Here is a 15,507-nt window from a genome sequence, read left to right as displayed (position 1 = left end):
AACGAATCCTTTGAAAAGGGGCTTTTCCCGACCTGTTTAAAAACACTATAATAGTTCCTCTGCACAAGGGCGCATTGTTACCAATCCTATCGAAGATAATTGCACGACTAATGAAAAGCTGTGTATTACCCTTTTTTTTAAACATAAAATCCTGACAGCTCAACAATTTGGTTCCCCCCTACCTAATAAATGAACTAATGACGCTATGTTTTATATTCTCAATTAAATATATGTCTCACTTAACAATAAATTTTATACGGTTTCGGTTTTTTGTGATTTCGCTAGCGCTTTTGATTGTGTTGATCATAAAATTCTGATTAATATAATAATAATTAGAATATTATGGCATCCGAGGTATTCCATTAAAATGGTTTGTTGCTTCAATTGGTAAGCGCTAATGGTAAAGTTTCAAGTAAATTGCCAGTTGGCAGTGGTGTATCTCCAATTATATCACAGATCTACGAATCAATGGTCAATTCACTTTATTCGCGGATGACACCATTGTAACCTGGATTGGTCCAAATTCGACCATTGGCAATGATCTCATAACTATTAATTCCTGGTCTGACGCAAACGGTGTCTGTTTAAACACTGACAAAATTTTAGTTTTATCCTATAAAGGAGCTTTAAAACCTCTAAAACTAAACGATGCCTTGATACAATCCTCTAATTTGATCAAATTTCTTGGTCTACATATTGATGGTGCCCTTCAATGGTCTGTATATGTAGAAAAATTAACCTCTGCTTGCTTTGCTGTGTCTCAACAGCTCGATTCTCGTACTGCTTTAAAAACTTACTACTCGTTACTCGAATCGCATCTTCGGTATGGTTTGTCTTTCTGGAGGTATTGTAGTTTGCACCTCTTCGATTCTATCTTCAAATTACCAAAAATAGCTCTTCGTTATATTTATTGTTTGAGTAGTGGAACGCATTCCGAATTCTATTTTAAAAAACACAAAATTGTAACTCTCCCCGCTCTCTTAATTTTAGAAGATCTGTTTCTTTGGTTCGCAAACACTTCCACAACTGAACTGAGAGACCCATGCATACCTATCCTACTAGAAGAAAGAAGTTGGACATTTACTAAACCATACCTACTTATGATCTGGCAAAAAATTTCATTATCTTCAGTGCGAAAAAATTATTCAATCAGCTACCTTCTGAACATCGCTCCAAGCAACTTAAACTTAATGTATTAACACTACGCCTTATCATATCCAACACATATTCGTTGGGATACAAATTTTGTGAGCAGTTCAGCCATAGCAAAACATTTCAGTCGAAATGGGTTGTGCTAATGAGTTCAGCTTAGAATACGGACTTGTCCGAAATGATTTGTTTGTTTGAAAAACTTTTCTCTAAATGTATAGAATGAATTCATAAAGCTGGAATATACCCATACATTCTGTATTCAATCCTCATCAGTAGCCAAATTATCCATACTAAATAATAACAACGGACGTGATTTACGATGAGAAAAATCTCAAATATAAGATATTGAAACAATTATATGATATCAGATTCTACATAAAATTTGAAAAAATAAAAATTTAATATTCTCTATACATCCACTGTCGAGAAAATGAAATCTCATTAATGCGAATTCTGAATACACAATTTCTTTTACGATATTTTTGCAGTTCGCTACACAACTTCACAAAACAATGTACGGTAAGCGACCGATCGATCGCAAACGTCCCTTTGCCGATCTTGATGTTATTTGTTGTTCAATATTATTATTTGAAAAAAGAGATCTCGGAATTTTATATGATGATATAATTGCTAGAAAAACAGCTTATGCGAAAATGGATATTGAATCACATTTAATAATGAAACTATAATTATTTTAACTATATCAATCAATGTACAAAAAATATGTGCCTAGCTGATTCCACAGATTTGCACTTCTCCAGAAAAAGAAGTCTTTATAAATTGGCATTCTAAGCATCTGTAGAGGAGCTCGGTAGCATGAGCCTCGTCTGCCTATCGAGTGTATCTTAAAAATACTGCTCTTAGTGGAATTGTGCTGGAAAAGATCGAATACGCATGTACTGTTGTAATCTCTGAAAAAAGCAGATCTAAACTGTCCAAGTTTCTAGTCAACTGTGTATTATCAATAATTCAAATCACCTTGTAAAGTGTGAAGTCGAATCTCTGAGGTGATCAGATAATTGATTATAGTATCTAATTAGAAAAAAGTTTGCTTCAGTTGTATGTGAAACCTTAAATTTCTCGAGAACAAATAGTTTTTTTTGAACTATTGAGAAATATCCTAATAATCATAAGAATTTTTGTAGTATATACAGTACCGAGTTGACAATTTCAAATATGCGTTAAAAAGACAATTATTGATTTAAAATTATGCCAAAGAGTGTACAAGATTGTAGATCAATACTAGCATGACAATTTAGGCCCATAGCTTTAAAGTTTTCCATTGCTGAATACCTTTCTATCTACCTCTGTCTTCTAATACCTCTACGCACCATATGTTTCTTGATCTTACTTTTTTTTATCTTCCTTGTTCTATGTACGATTTTTTTTGTTTGCTCTAAAACATGGCATTTATTCTTTGTGATCTAGCCATTTTATTCTTTCTAAACTTATTATTTTGCTTAGTTCTGTTTCTCCAAATAAATTCCGTATTCCGTCATTTGTCTTTGTCAGCTTCGCTTCTCACACTTCTCTTGACTTCCTAGTATCCTCATGAGTATTTCCCTTTCCCATATATCTAACTTTGTCTTCGTCAACTTTGTTAAGAATCCATGTTTCGTCTCCGTAGCTCTTTGTTGGTCTTATTATTGTTTTGTACAGATGTAGCTCCACCTTTCCAAAGATTTGTTTGGAAAATATTGTCACATTCATTGCTCTCAACTGTTTATTTATCTCCGTAATCCTTGCATCTAGATTTCCTCTATCGTTACCGTCGTCCTTGATAACCACCCCAAGATGTACAATACTTATTAGTTTGTCTTCATTCAGTTCTATTGGAAAACTCATATCTGCTTATTTTCTTTGTGGTGGTGTCATTATCATAAACTTCGTTGAGTTGTAGATTCACTGTCTATGCCGTTTCTGTGAAAGCATCGCAAAGTTCTTTAGGATCATTCTCCGCTATTGAAACGATTACTACATCATCTGCGTATGCCAATAGTTGTGTTGTCCCTGTTTTTAGTGTTCCTGTTGTGTTCAAACCAATTTTACACATTATCCATTGTAATACTATATCAAATGATGTAGTGGAAACGGATCTCCCTATTTTTATCTTGTGTTTTTTCTGTATTCTAGTGTCATTTTGGAAAGACTTATTTGGAATGTTCGAATCTAATATAGAGGCGGGTTTGATAAATTTCTAATATTATATCTATAGCATTATTGTCAACTCTGTTTGCTTTCCTTCAAGTTTTTTTTCTGACCCACAGTTCTCGTTAGAACGTATACTTACAATATTTATATATGATCAAATATTAAAAATGTCGTAATACAAATCGAATATCTAATATTCTATATATTCTCAATACTCGAATAACATCCTTTTTATTCCACAAGTGACTCCAAGTTCCGAAGTTGGTGAATATTTTTCATCACATAAATAGTTCAGAGAAACGAGAAATACAGTTAACGAATTTCATATTTCACTTAAATTATCGTGACGTGTACTTCTAACACCAACTTTAGAAATTTTTAGTTCATATATCGAGTATTAAGCGCTAGTTTGTTGAATTGGGTATTGCGAAACGATTGAATCGCTTGATTGTTCTGGTTCCGACAGGTACAACTTCAAAATCATTTTCAGAGGCGTAGAATCAAGAGACCATGATACTACAATCATAAGGAGTCAACGAAATACCGAGGATTTGCGTGTACTGCCGGGTTTAATTAGTAACACAATTATCTACATTTGTACTGAACCAATAATTTTATGTGATTTACATCCAAATCGATTTGGAATATTATGGCAAATTCGATCGTCGGCACCATGATATCACCACTGTTTAATTCTGTTGAAATTTTCCAATCAAATTTTTACGTACATTCACTCAATCTATTAGCTTGAAATTCTCGTTTTTGATTACAATATATGATTCAATAAGAAATAAAGTGAAATATTCCATAATACCCCTTGAATTGATTTCTGTACGTAACGGAGGAATGTTACAACATTCAGGATCAATCTTTGAAATTTAATTTATAGATGACAGTACTAGCAATAAATATTTTCACCAAAAGATGACGCGATTAATTTCAGGGTGACATTTATCGAGAACAATGAGATAATGAAAAATATTTCAAATTATTTCAAATTGTCCGCTGTTAAATATTATTAGTCAATTAAATCATCATTTCATATATGAATTTGACGCTTGAAGTTATAACAAAAATGGTTAGATAGTCGTCTTGCAATCAAATTGTGGCTGATGCAAGTCTGACTAGGAAATATGCAATTTAAATTCGTAATAATTCATATAACACCAACTTTTTTCATTTATATGTACAAAATGGACTCTTCCAAATTTATCCAAGTCATGATATATTATTGGAAGACTAATTATGCTAAGAAATAATTTTTCCGTTGCATTTCTAATAAAGTGTGTTTTTCTATGTTACCGAAATTATTTAATGTTGTAATTATGAATCTGGATATTTTTATACGTATTTCTTACCCTTTAGCTGTTTTTTGATCTACATAGGAATAATACAATTAAATGTAAAAAATGTACTATAAAATGTGCTCCTTTGTAAGTCAGTACCACTGGACCATATAGCGAGGAATGCAGTTTTGCAGATAGAACATTTAGGAAAAAAATCCTCTTTTGTCCTCCCTATATTTTTTTGAATAACGAATTCTGACACTTTTTTCCATTCCATACAAAAAATGTATCAACTCAAGAAACACGCTTCAATCAGTAAGTTTAAACTGAAGACTTGGCAAATGTTTTTACTTCTTTATTTCATGAACAAAGTTAGAATAACAGCAATTCATTCTTCTTTCAAGAAATGTTCGGAATTTAAGATACTGGGAAATATTTATGCTTTCCTTACTTTATCGAATATTCACACAATAAGTTTGATGTAGATTTCAATACATCAGATTTTCCGTGAAAGTACGCCAAAACAACGGTTTCTGAAACCGCTACGCAGTCTTAGCTGGACACCATTTCTCAAAGTATTTTTGTATATCCATTTGGCTGTTATACAAATCGAAAATTTCAATTACCCTCAATTTTGATGATATTCAATTAACCTCGGAAAGCTGACCATAAGTATCGAATTAACACATTCGCGACAAACCTATTTTAAGATACTTTTCAATCAAACTGATTGTGGTTTTACAAGCAAAAACCACCATTTTTGAAGACGAGTAGTATAATTGCACAGGATTATAAAAAAAAGTTTTTGGATAGTTTCAAAGATGTGTGAAATTGGTAGATAGGCGGTGAAAAAACATTTGAGATAATTCCGTTTTTTGCGGCTGCGATTTTCATTCTTTATAATCTCTGATCCATCTTTGAATTAAATCATCAATATATTTAGCTGGTCTTTACCACACAATATCTCCTTCTTTTTTGCAATAACAGTCTTTGGAATATTTTTTCTGTTTTTTCTTAAAGTTACACAAACGTAGATCTTTTTTTCATGTAAGAATTTCGTGAGCTCGTTACTATTATAATGGTTTTGCATATTTTTAGTATGCTCCTTTGCTATTCTATTCAATTATACTTACCTCATTAATATTGTCGAAATATTGAAGGCCCGGTCGATTATAAGAGGGCTTCATCGATACTACATTCTCTTCTGGTTAATATACCTTTGAAATATCTCCTTCTAGACATGGTTTTTGCAAATATTGTCATCTGATACAGGAGATCTGTGTTCAAGTAAAAGCTTGGGGTTGGAAGTTTTATGTTACCCTTTTAATTTAAGAATAAATTTTGCATTAAGACGAAAAACTTGTATATACTTCACAGATTGTGAGTATAGTTGATAGTCCCGAACTTCCATATGCTTTAAAATATTGTTACTTGTACTATCTCAATTAATCAAGTTACAAAAGATGTCGCAAAATTATTTTTATCTATGATTGCTATAAAGTTGTGGCCATTATACGTCTTCTTGCTCGACCTTAATAATACCCATTAATCACGGCAGTGATTAATGAATCATAAATCACTGCTGTCAGATGCTTTCTTGATTTAGCTATATATAAAAAATCGGTTCTTACAATGTTATCATGTGAAACAATACTGAATATTTTCAATTTAGTTCTGTTAAGATGAAAAGTAAATTTTCCTAGACCAGATTCAAAGCAGGGACCTCCATTTTGAAGGCATGGAACATTAACTCTAAGCTGTCAACGACATGGATGTTCTTGACGTATATATCTGCTTCTCAGCGTACCATGGTGAAACAAAATAAAAATGGATATAGAAAATGGAAGTGACTTTTTTTAACACCATCAGAAAATAGAGAAGCTGCTGGAGTTACCTAATCAAATTTATTGCCAGAGAAGTCAAGGAAAGTATAACATATGGAATATGAATTTTGAACTGGTAACTAGGATTATTGGTAACTTCTAATAAATATTAGATACTCATTATTTGTGAAACTAATACATAGATTTTTGTGTTGATTTTCGTGGAGCATGAACAATAATATATTGTTTGAAAAATTTGTTATAATAAAATAGAAGAGTTTCTAATAAGGTAACAAAATTTTCCAATGAAAACTTCAGCAAAAATATTCAGTAGTCGTGGATAAAGTATAGAAAATTCTACTTGCGTATAATGAGTTATTATTCACTCGGTGAGGTAAACTTCACTTCTTGAATAATAACCTCCATTATTCACCCGTGAATAATATACTATTATTTTACTCCTTATCAAAATTTATTAAATCATTCAAAAAATAAATGGTAGAATTTCGAAAGAATTAAACAGGTCTTTTTTGATTCATATTGTTCAGTAGTTCAGAATGAGGTAGATATTACGGAAAATTCTGAGAATAAAGACGTCGTTTAGATAATTATTACACTTTTACAAGTATTTCCACTCTCTTGTTTTTTATCACACGTTCATCGGCGACATATTGAGCATGTCGACACCCTGTACAAGCGTATCACGTACACGATCTAGGTTAGCTTGACGCGACGGCAACGTCTTAGGCTCCCTAGAGGGTATTATCTTCATACATGATAAGTGTAGAAGACGAGAGCTCCTTCCAAAGTGGAATACATACTTCATATTGAACAAACACATTTTTCTGTCATCCATTGGTGAAAATCAATGCCAGACATAAATATATTCTACTTTAGGTTGAATTGAATATTCATTAAGTTCATCTTGAAAGTTATTTAATTATAGTGAGTAGAACATGAATATGATAAATGCTATATGGAGGAAAATAGGAAACAGAACAAAAGTTTCTCGGAACTAAAGAGGAGAAAATATCAGGATCTTCTACGAATCTGCATATACAGTTTATAGGTAGATCATAAATCATGAGATATGAGGAAATTTGAAAATCATAGAAATACTCGAAAACTTCACAGAATACAATTTGAATGTTTTTCCTTATAATTTGGATAATGTAGCAAGGAGGAATAAAGAAAATTAACAGGTATGGAAATTTATAAAAACTCATGTTTGATGTTGATGAGCGGCTTGGATGTTCTATTCATATTTTTTTTTGTTTATTGAACGGAATGTGTCAGTGAAAATCTATTATCTATTATATATAGAGGATTATAAAGATAAATGTATAAATATACCGAGGGTTTTTTAGAATATTGGATAAAAAGACATCATTTCTTTTTCAATTTCACACATGATTATGATGCTGTTAGTGGCGTTATTACTGGGAAGCAAAATGTTGACCTAATCTTTATAGATGTCTTACACCTAAACTTGGAGGGGTTTTGGCGCAATGAGGAATATTCATAATCACAGGTTTCATAAATTAAGTATTTGAAATTAAAAATTTTTCACAAAACTAAAAATCAAACCTTTGAAAAACCAAAAATTCCAGAAGATTTTCTGCTTCGTATGTTAGGACTTGTCCTGTGTTTGCATCAATGATTGCCTAGCCGCAGCTGAGATGATGGAGACCAGCTTTTCTTCCTATGCAATATTTGCCAACCTATCATCAGACATTCTGTCCACGTGGTCTCTCTATTCCCTTCGCCGATTTCTCGCCTGTCTCACTACATCCTGGATGTCACATATCTCCCTTATTTCATCATTTCTCTTGGGGTCAATTTATGTCCCGCTATTGATCTCAGCGTTCGCATTTCAGAAATTCTTGAAAGCCGCTTAGTTATGGTGTTCTCTGCTCTGACCTCTATCGCGTACGTCATTACTTATCTCACACGGATCTTGTATTTTAAATATTAAATCTCTCCCTTTTATTGATGACGCTTTTGTTGTTTGAGCTTCCACTTCATTCTTTAAATTTCTACTACTTGTTATGTTCGCTCCTAGATATTTGAATGACATCACTTTTTTACTATTTATATTTCTTTATGTCCCATCTGGTATCCTCTTCCAGCTTGCTATTGGTAATAATCAGATTATAGTGAGGACCCAAAGAGGCGTACTCAGAGAAATTACGATAAACAAGTATCGAAAAAAATAGATAAAAAACGTAATAAAAAAATTGATTTCCTGGAAATTCTAAGCTACAGAAAAATATCCAATCAAAATTATGAGAAATGCTGAATCGTTTCTGGTATGAAGCGATGATATGAGATGTGTAATTTTTGAAATTGATGGTGCAAAAGCTTCATACCAACTGAAAGAGGTATATGTATTTTAGTGGTTAGGGACGCAACAAGACTAATTATAGAATTTGCTGAAGTACTGAGTGCAAATGTTGCAAACAAAATTAAATAAGTGAGTGTAGAATTTCAAGAAGGAATAATTGAGAGAGTGTAAAAAAATAAATGTGGAATATCAACAAAATTCGATAAATATAGGGCCACGAGAGAGCTACAATAAACCTCAGAGAAATTGTTGATATAGCAGCAGATATGCAAGCAAACAAAAATGAACGTGATTGAGTGTTAATTGATATAGTGGGATAACTACATATGAATACGAAAATAAAATGAATGATACAAATACGGAATCAGTACAGGGAGAACTTGGAAAAAGGAAAATCTTGAGCAAGATGAAACTGAGTATCTTGAGAAACAGAATATAATCAATCTTGCGCAACCTTCTTTGAGAATAATAAGAGGTCTGCTCGAAATTCTCAACCCCGTACAGCTACCCATCTCTGCCTTCCACTTTTATCTTTTATGATAAATCAAATGAGTCGATTCTGTTTTCATATGCTGCTTCTATATCATATATGTTTCCAAGCTTGTTTGCCACCCATCCCAATGACTCCTAACACCGAATGCCTCATTCGTAGACAAGTGTAAATTCTGTGAATTTTTGTAGAAAAATAACTAAATAAAATGTTCATAACAATCGTTAAATAAGACTACACATATTATTGTTTTACATAAAATGAATAATGCACTTAGTAAACCAGTATCATTTAAGCTAACTGTGGATATGAGTTTTGTCTACATAAAATTCCTTAGAAGTATATCATTCCAATTTTAATAGGTTTGAAAAAATGACGGGCTAAAATTTTTAAATGATTGGGCACACGCCGTAACATACATTTTGCGATTTACCGCACGTCTCTAGCACTCATGATACGTGCTATTCGGTTGCTTAGGTCACTAGCGCCGACTAGCAACGGTCTTTGTTAGGATGTCAAAGCCTGAATCTACAAAGGCTCGTTATAAATATTGTATTGTACCAAAATGTACCAATACCACTATTACTACAACAAATAAATTATTTTTAAATATCCCCAAGGGAGAAAATCGATAAGATGCAACTGTTTTATCTAGTTCAAGTAATCGGTTTTGTTGTGAAAATAATTTCGAGGTGAAAAGATACAGAGTAGCCTAACGTGTTATTGTAACATGTAGTGGTTTCAAAGTATTACTTGTGATTTGATTTTTTTCTTATTTTGTATCAGCGTATATACATCATCTAATCTGATTAATCTTGAAGAAAAAAGAGGACACTACCGGTTTTTCACAAGTAATAATCTACAAAATTCTCGTTTAGCTTTTTTTTCAGTGAAAAATTAAGTTGTTCCGATTTTCATGACGAAATCGTCAAAATGTGATTCGAGCATATTTTTTCATGAAAACTTTTATCAAACTACATTTTTTATATAAACTGATTGACACCTTTTGCTAGTTATCAGGCAGTAACTAAATTAAAATACCAAAGTTCACATTTAGAAAACAATAGTATTTTCTTATCACGTTTCATTCATTTTTTAATAAAAATCTGACAATTTCTTACTTAAGCACAAAATCGCAGTTGAATTTGAACCGACTTAAAGTAATATATTTGTTTAAGCTCCAACACTTGGTATCTCAACATTGAGAGGTTCTGTGCACATAAATTCTTCTTGTATTCTATTCATCTGGTTCCTCCCGCGGATTTTATTAGTTATAAAATCGTTAGTAGCCATTGCGACAAAATCTATACGGGACAAGTTGTCTGGAGAACCACGAAAAAACCCTTCCTTTATATTTATTAACACATCAACTTTTTGTCGTTATAATAACACTTTAGCCAGTAGAATTTTGCCCAAAAGCTGCTTTCCTACACAATTGGCGCTGATGTCGTGATACCTATTCGGAACGAATCTCGGGCGGTATAAAATATATCCAGACTTATTAGTTTTCTACTAACCCCATCGACTTGAAATAAACACCATCAAGTTGTATTTTTATTCGTTGAAAATTTTCTAAGTTCATTGTATGATTTTTTGCCAATAGATTCCTATAAAAACATCTTGGTACACCACTGATATTTAGCATAATACATTTCTTGTGGCTATATTACGATTTGTTTATCTTTTACAAACAAATAGTCTATTTCGTTCTTCGTTTCTTCTTGAATTTTGCTTCACGTTTATGCTTGACGATACGTTTGAATCTGGAAATTATAATTTACATGAAAAACACTGATGTAAACGCATTTACGTTCAGCGGCATACAAAAACAACTTATTTGTGAAAGAATAATAAACGAGACAGTTGCTGTCTACAATATGAATACTTTTTGTTGATGACAAAAAAATAAAATACAGAAGGAGCGACCTATTTAATTTTCCTACCAATAAAATTATTTTGACTTGAAACCTAGTTACCGAATATTATTCTAGAATTCGATTTAGTTTTCTCGTTTTAATTAAAACATAAACAATAGCTGCTTTCCAATTACAGCAAAACAAAACTCAGATTATTCTCACCTGTGACGTCGTAGCTCAGTTCAATACTGACTCCTTATCAGTCTCACAAGTAAGATCTAACTGGGTTTCTACTCGCAATCTGGACAAGCTTGAAACCTTGTGTTTCAGTAAGTTTTGTGAGCTCAAATTGAAAGTGAAGTTGAGGACATCAGATTTGTTGTTGTCAGATTTTACAATCAAAATAAGCAAATAAGTACACAATACTGAATTATTTAAAACAGTCATCGATGTAAATAATCTTATTGAGAGTATTAATTTCTATTTACGGTGCGACGACGTCATTATTTGAGTATAAGATACAAAACTGAGTGTCTTAGTTCACTTGAATATAAATGGAAAACAGCTAATAGTCTTAACAACCTAAAAATTGATGCGCAGATAAGAGCAAACAATGCGAGAGAAAAGTGGGAAAATTGTTTTGAATAACAAGTAAAATAAGTTTAAACTAGTCCAGATGATTTTAATTTGTTACAAAACCGTTTCAATAACCCATCTCCTTGTCTTTTATCCACTTTTGTATCTGCGGCGCTAGAAAATAAAGCTTTAACTGAATAAATTCAATTATACAGTGTCATGAAAAACGTGAAATATTCCTATAGTTGAAAATGAGAAAAGAAATACCAGGAATTCAGGAGGTTGAAATAATGTATGATAAAATAATGTAAGGCTACAGGGACGACATTTAGATAAATTATTTGAAAGTAATACAAAAAGCAGAGTGGAAAAATACGAATACGGAAAAAATATATAAAATAGTAAATGAAGAAAACTGATAATATCAATAATGTGACAAGAAGGTACTTGCCAATTTAATCATTCAATGTCTAGAAGGCTACTCAATACAAAATCTAGAAGATAACTAAAAGGGTATCGAGTGAGGAAGGCAAAAAATCATACAACACACAGAATAAATATTGCAAATATCTTGGAAAGCTGTTGTAAACTCATTGTATACAGGGTGTTCGAAGACTAGATGCAAAAACTTGGGAATTGAGTAGTTGACTTGAAAATAATGCTGTGAAACTTTTCTTACGACCCCTTGTTTTTCAGTTATAGGCTTTCAAAGCGTCAAAATCAGAAATTATACTTAAGGATATTTTTTAAAGTATACTTTCGAACATTATCAGTTTTTAATGGAAAGATAAAATCTATGGTTTAGGAGATATGTAGATTTTTAGATCGTTGTATATGTTAAGGAAAGCCTTCGCCATGAAGAGACATTCTAAAAAAACTATCATGATTGTTATCATTTTTTGAAATTACTTATATAAGGAGAAAATTGAGATGTAGGAAAATTGAGTTGTTTAGCGTACAACTTATCAAATAATAATAAAAAACGCGATAGCTATGTTAATAGATTTCTCCGACTAAACCATCTATTAAGAAAAATGGGTAATTATACACTTTCGCGGTCACCTGGTTTTTTGGCTCTAGAAAATCGAAAAATTGATGGATTTTAATGATCTTGGTCTCAAAATGTTTCATTTTACGGCGGATTTATAAAAATAATTAGTAGAAATAGCTGGAATGAAAATTTCTCATAGTTTTACTGTTTTAAATCGTAAAAAAAAACGGTTTTGCAAAATAACCCTTTACAAAAAATTATGGTAATTATACACTTTCGCGGTCACCTGGTTTTTTGGTTAGGTTAGGTTAGGTTGGGTTAGGTTAGGTTAGGTTAGGTTAGGTTAGGTTAGGATAGGTTAGGTTAGGTTAGGTTAGGTTAGGTTAGGTTGGCTCTAGAAAATCGAAAAATGGATGGATTTTAATGATCTTGGTCTCAAAATGTTCCATTTCACGGCGGATTTATAAAAAAAAATACGAAAATTAAAAAAAAATAAATATTTTTCAGTTTCATGACTTTAAATGCAAAAAAACTGACTTATGACATATAATCCTTCGTAACTGTTTCTGACGTAGTGGAATCAAGTTCGTATATTTTTTTTCGCAATTTACATAAAAAAATGAATATTTTAAAAAAAAAAAGTTTTTCTACTATTTAAGGTTTAAAACTATTAAAAAGCGCAAATTCAGCCACTACCCCCGTGTTTTTCATAAATTCGTCGTAAAATGGAATTTTTCGATTTTTAATGGTCCACAAACTATTAACATTCAAGAATATAGTTGATTGTTTTTCATCGATTTCATTTTAAGCTATAAAAACTGAAAAATCATTCTTTTTGGATTTTTTTTTAAATTGTTCATTAATTTATGTAGAATACAAAAAAAATATAAGAACTTTATCTGATAATGAGATAATTTTTTGTAAAGGATTATTTTGCAAAACCGTTTTTTTTTCCATTTTAAAACAGTAAAACTATGAAAAATTTTCATTCCAGCTATTTCTACTAATTTTTTTTATAAATCCGCCGTAAAATGGAACATTTTGAGACCAAGATCATTAAGATCTATCCATTTTTCGATTTTCGAGAGCCAAAAAACCAGGTGACCGTGAAAGTGTATAATTGTTATTAACATGACTTTTTTTTCATTCGGGGATTGGGAAGGGGCTCCACTATCCAATTAGAAATATTTGCTTGTGTTATTGAATTTTCAATAAATAATTACAATTTATGATAATTTCATTCAGAATGTCTCTTTATGGCGAACAGTTTCCATGGCATACACAACGATCTAAAAATCTACATATCTCCTAAACTTTAATTGCGTATAACTCAGAAATGAGGGGTCGTAAGATAAAATTTTTTCCATGTCAACTACTCACTCCCGAATTTCTCGGATCAAGTCTCGAAACACCTTGAATAATGGAGATTCCATAAAAATAATAACAATTGACAAGTCAAATTTCGCGACAAGCAAACACATGCACGAGAAATAAATAGAAAAGTAATGATCGAATTAGTGATAAAAAACATACTGAGAAAAAACATATATTCCTGAATTAGTGAAATGGTACGAAGGATAAAGCTAAATATAAAAGGACAATTGGTGAAGGATGGACCTATACTCGAAAGAGAAGTAGGAAAATTTATTCTTTGTGTAAGTGGAGGCAAGAAAAATACCTGAAAATAAGTAAATGACGCAATGACCAGTCAATCTAGCTCTGTTAAAGACTTGTAAAGTGTATATTATCCTGTATAAAAAAGCACAGAGCCGCCGATATTAATATTAAATAATAAATAAAAAAATAATTCGGGAAAAACAAGTAGCATTTTTAAGTAAGTTGCAAGTTCATATAACACCCATTAGTTTTCAGATATCGCGAAAAGAATATGGATTATATATACATGGTTATTTGAACTATTAGTTTGATAATCGTTTAGGTGATTACCTTTTTTTAAACGAAATTTCCAAAAAATATTCTAAATTAGAAATGGCTTGCAATAGAAACAGCATTTGATTAAGAACATAATTTTTGTAAATCAAAAATTAGGTTTGAATTACGTTACAATTTGATTGATATTGATTGATTGATATATTCCGAATACTGGAGAGACAAACTGAAGAATTATTCACGTTCCATACAATCGCGTTGGTTTTAGCTTTTAGTTTACACAAAAATATGAAAAAGTCTTGGTAAGCATGACATTTAGCCCAAAGCGGAGTGCCTAATTCACAAGATTGCTGATAAGAAAATGTGAGGGTTTTAGGGCTTTTAAGTATAATAAACACTGTGATAAATTGTGCGACATCATCTGATTAAATTATTCAAGGAGTACGAAATGTAAATAATGTGAACCATTTCTTTGTTATCATATTAAATATCAATGAAAACCCTAACTCAATTTCCCTGATATGAACGTAACGTATCTTACCTTTACTAAGGTATAATTAAGGTCTGTACGGTTACGCAATTAATCTTGTTATATAGTATCTCCAATTAACAACGGATAACTAATGAAATAAGTCCTAATTAAGATATCCATCAATCCCGAATGTCTGCAATCGAATTATTTCCAGGTAGATATGGCTAGAAATAGGAAGTCACTTATATCTACAAACGGATTGTGATCCATTTGCACTTTTCACGGATGTTGTATAAAAAATTCCTCTCCAACGAAAGCTCAAGGACATAAATTCCTATACATGTGGAATTAGAAATGCATGGAAACAAATTTCCATATCAGTATCTTAGTAATCTGAATAATGAAATGGAAAATACGCTCATGTTGGTTTCGAAGTTTGTTATTTGAGAGGACACCACTGTTAGTACAAAACCGAA

This window comes from Diorhabda carinulata, chromosome 3 (assembly GCF_026250575.1).
Source record: "Diorhabda carinulata isolate Delta chromosome 3, icDioCari1.1, whole genome shotgun sequence".
Classification (NCBI taxonomy): Eukaryota; Metazoa; Arthropoda; class Insecta; order Coleoptera; family Chrysomelidae; genus Diorhabda; species Diorhabda carinulata.
The sequence above is the reverse complement of the archived record's forward strand: the minus strand, read 5'-3'. Positions refer to the sequence as shown.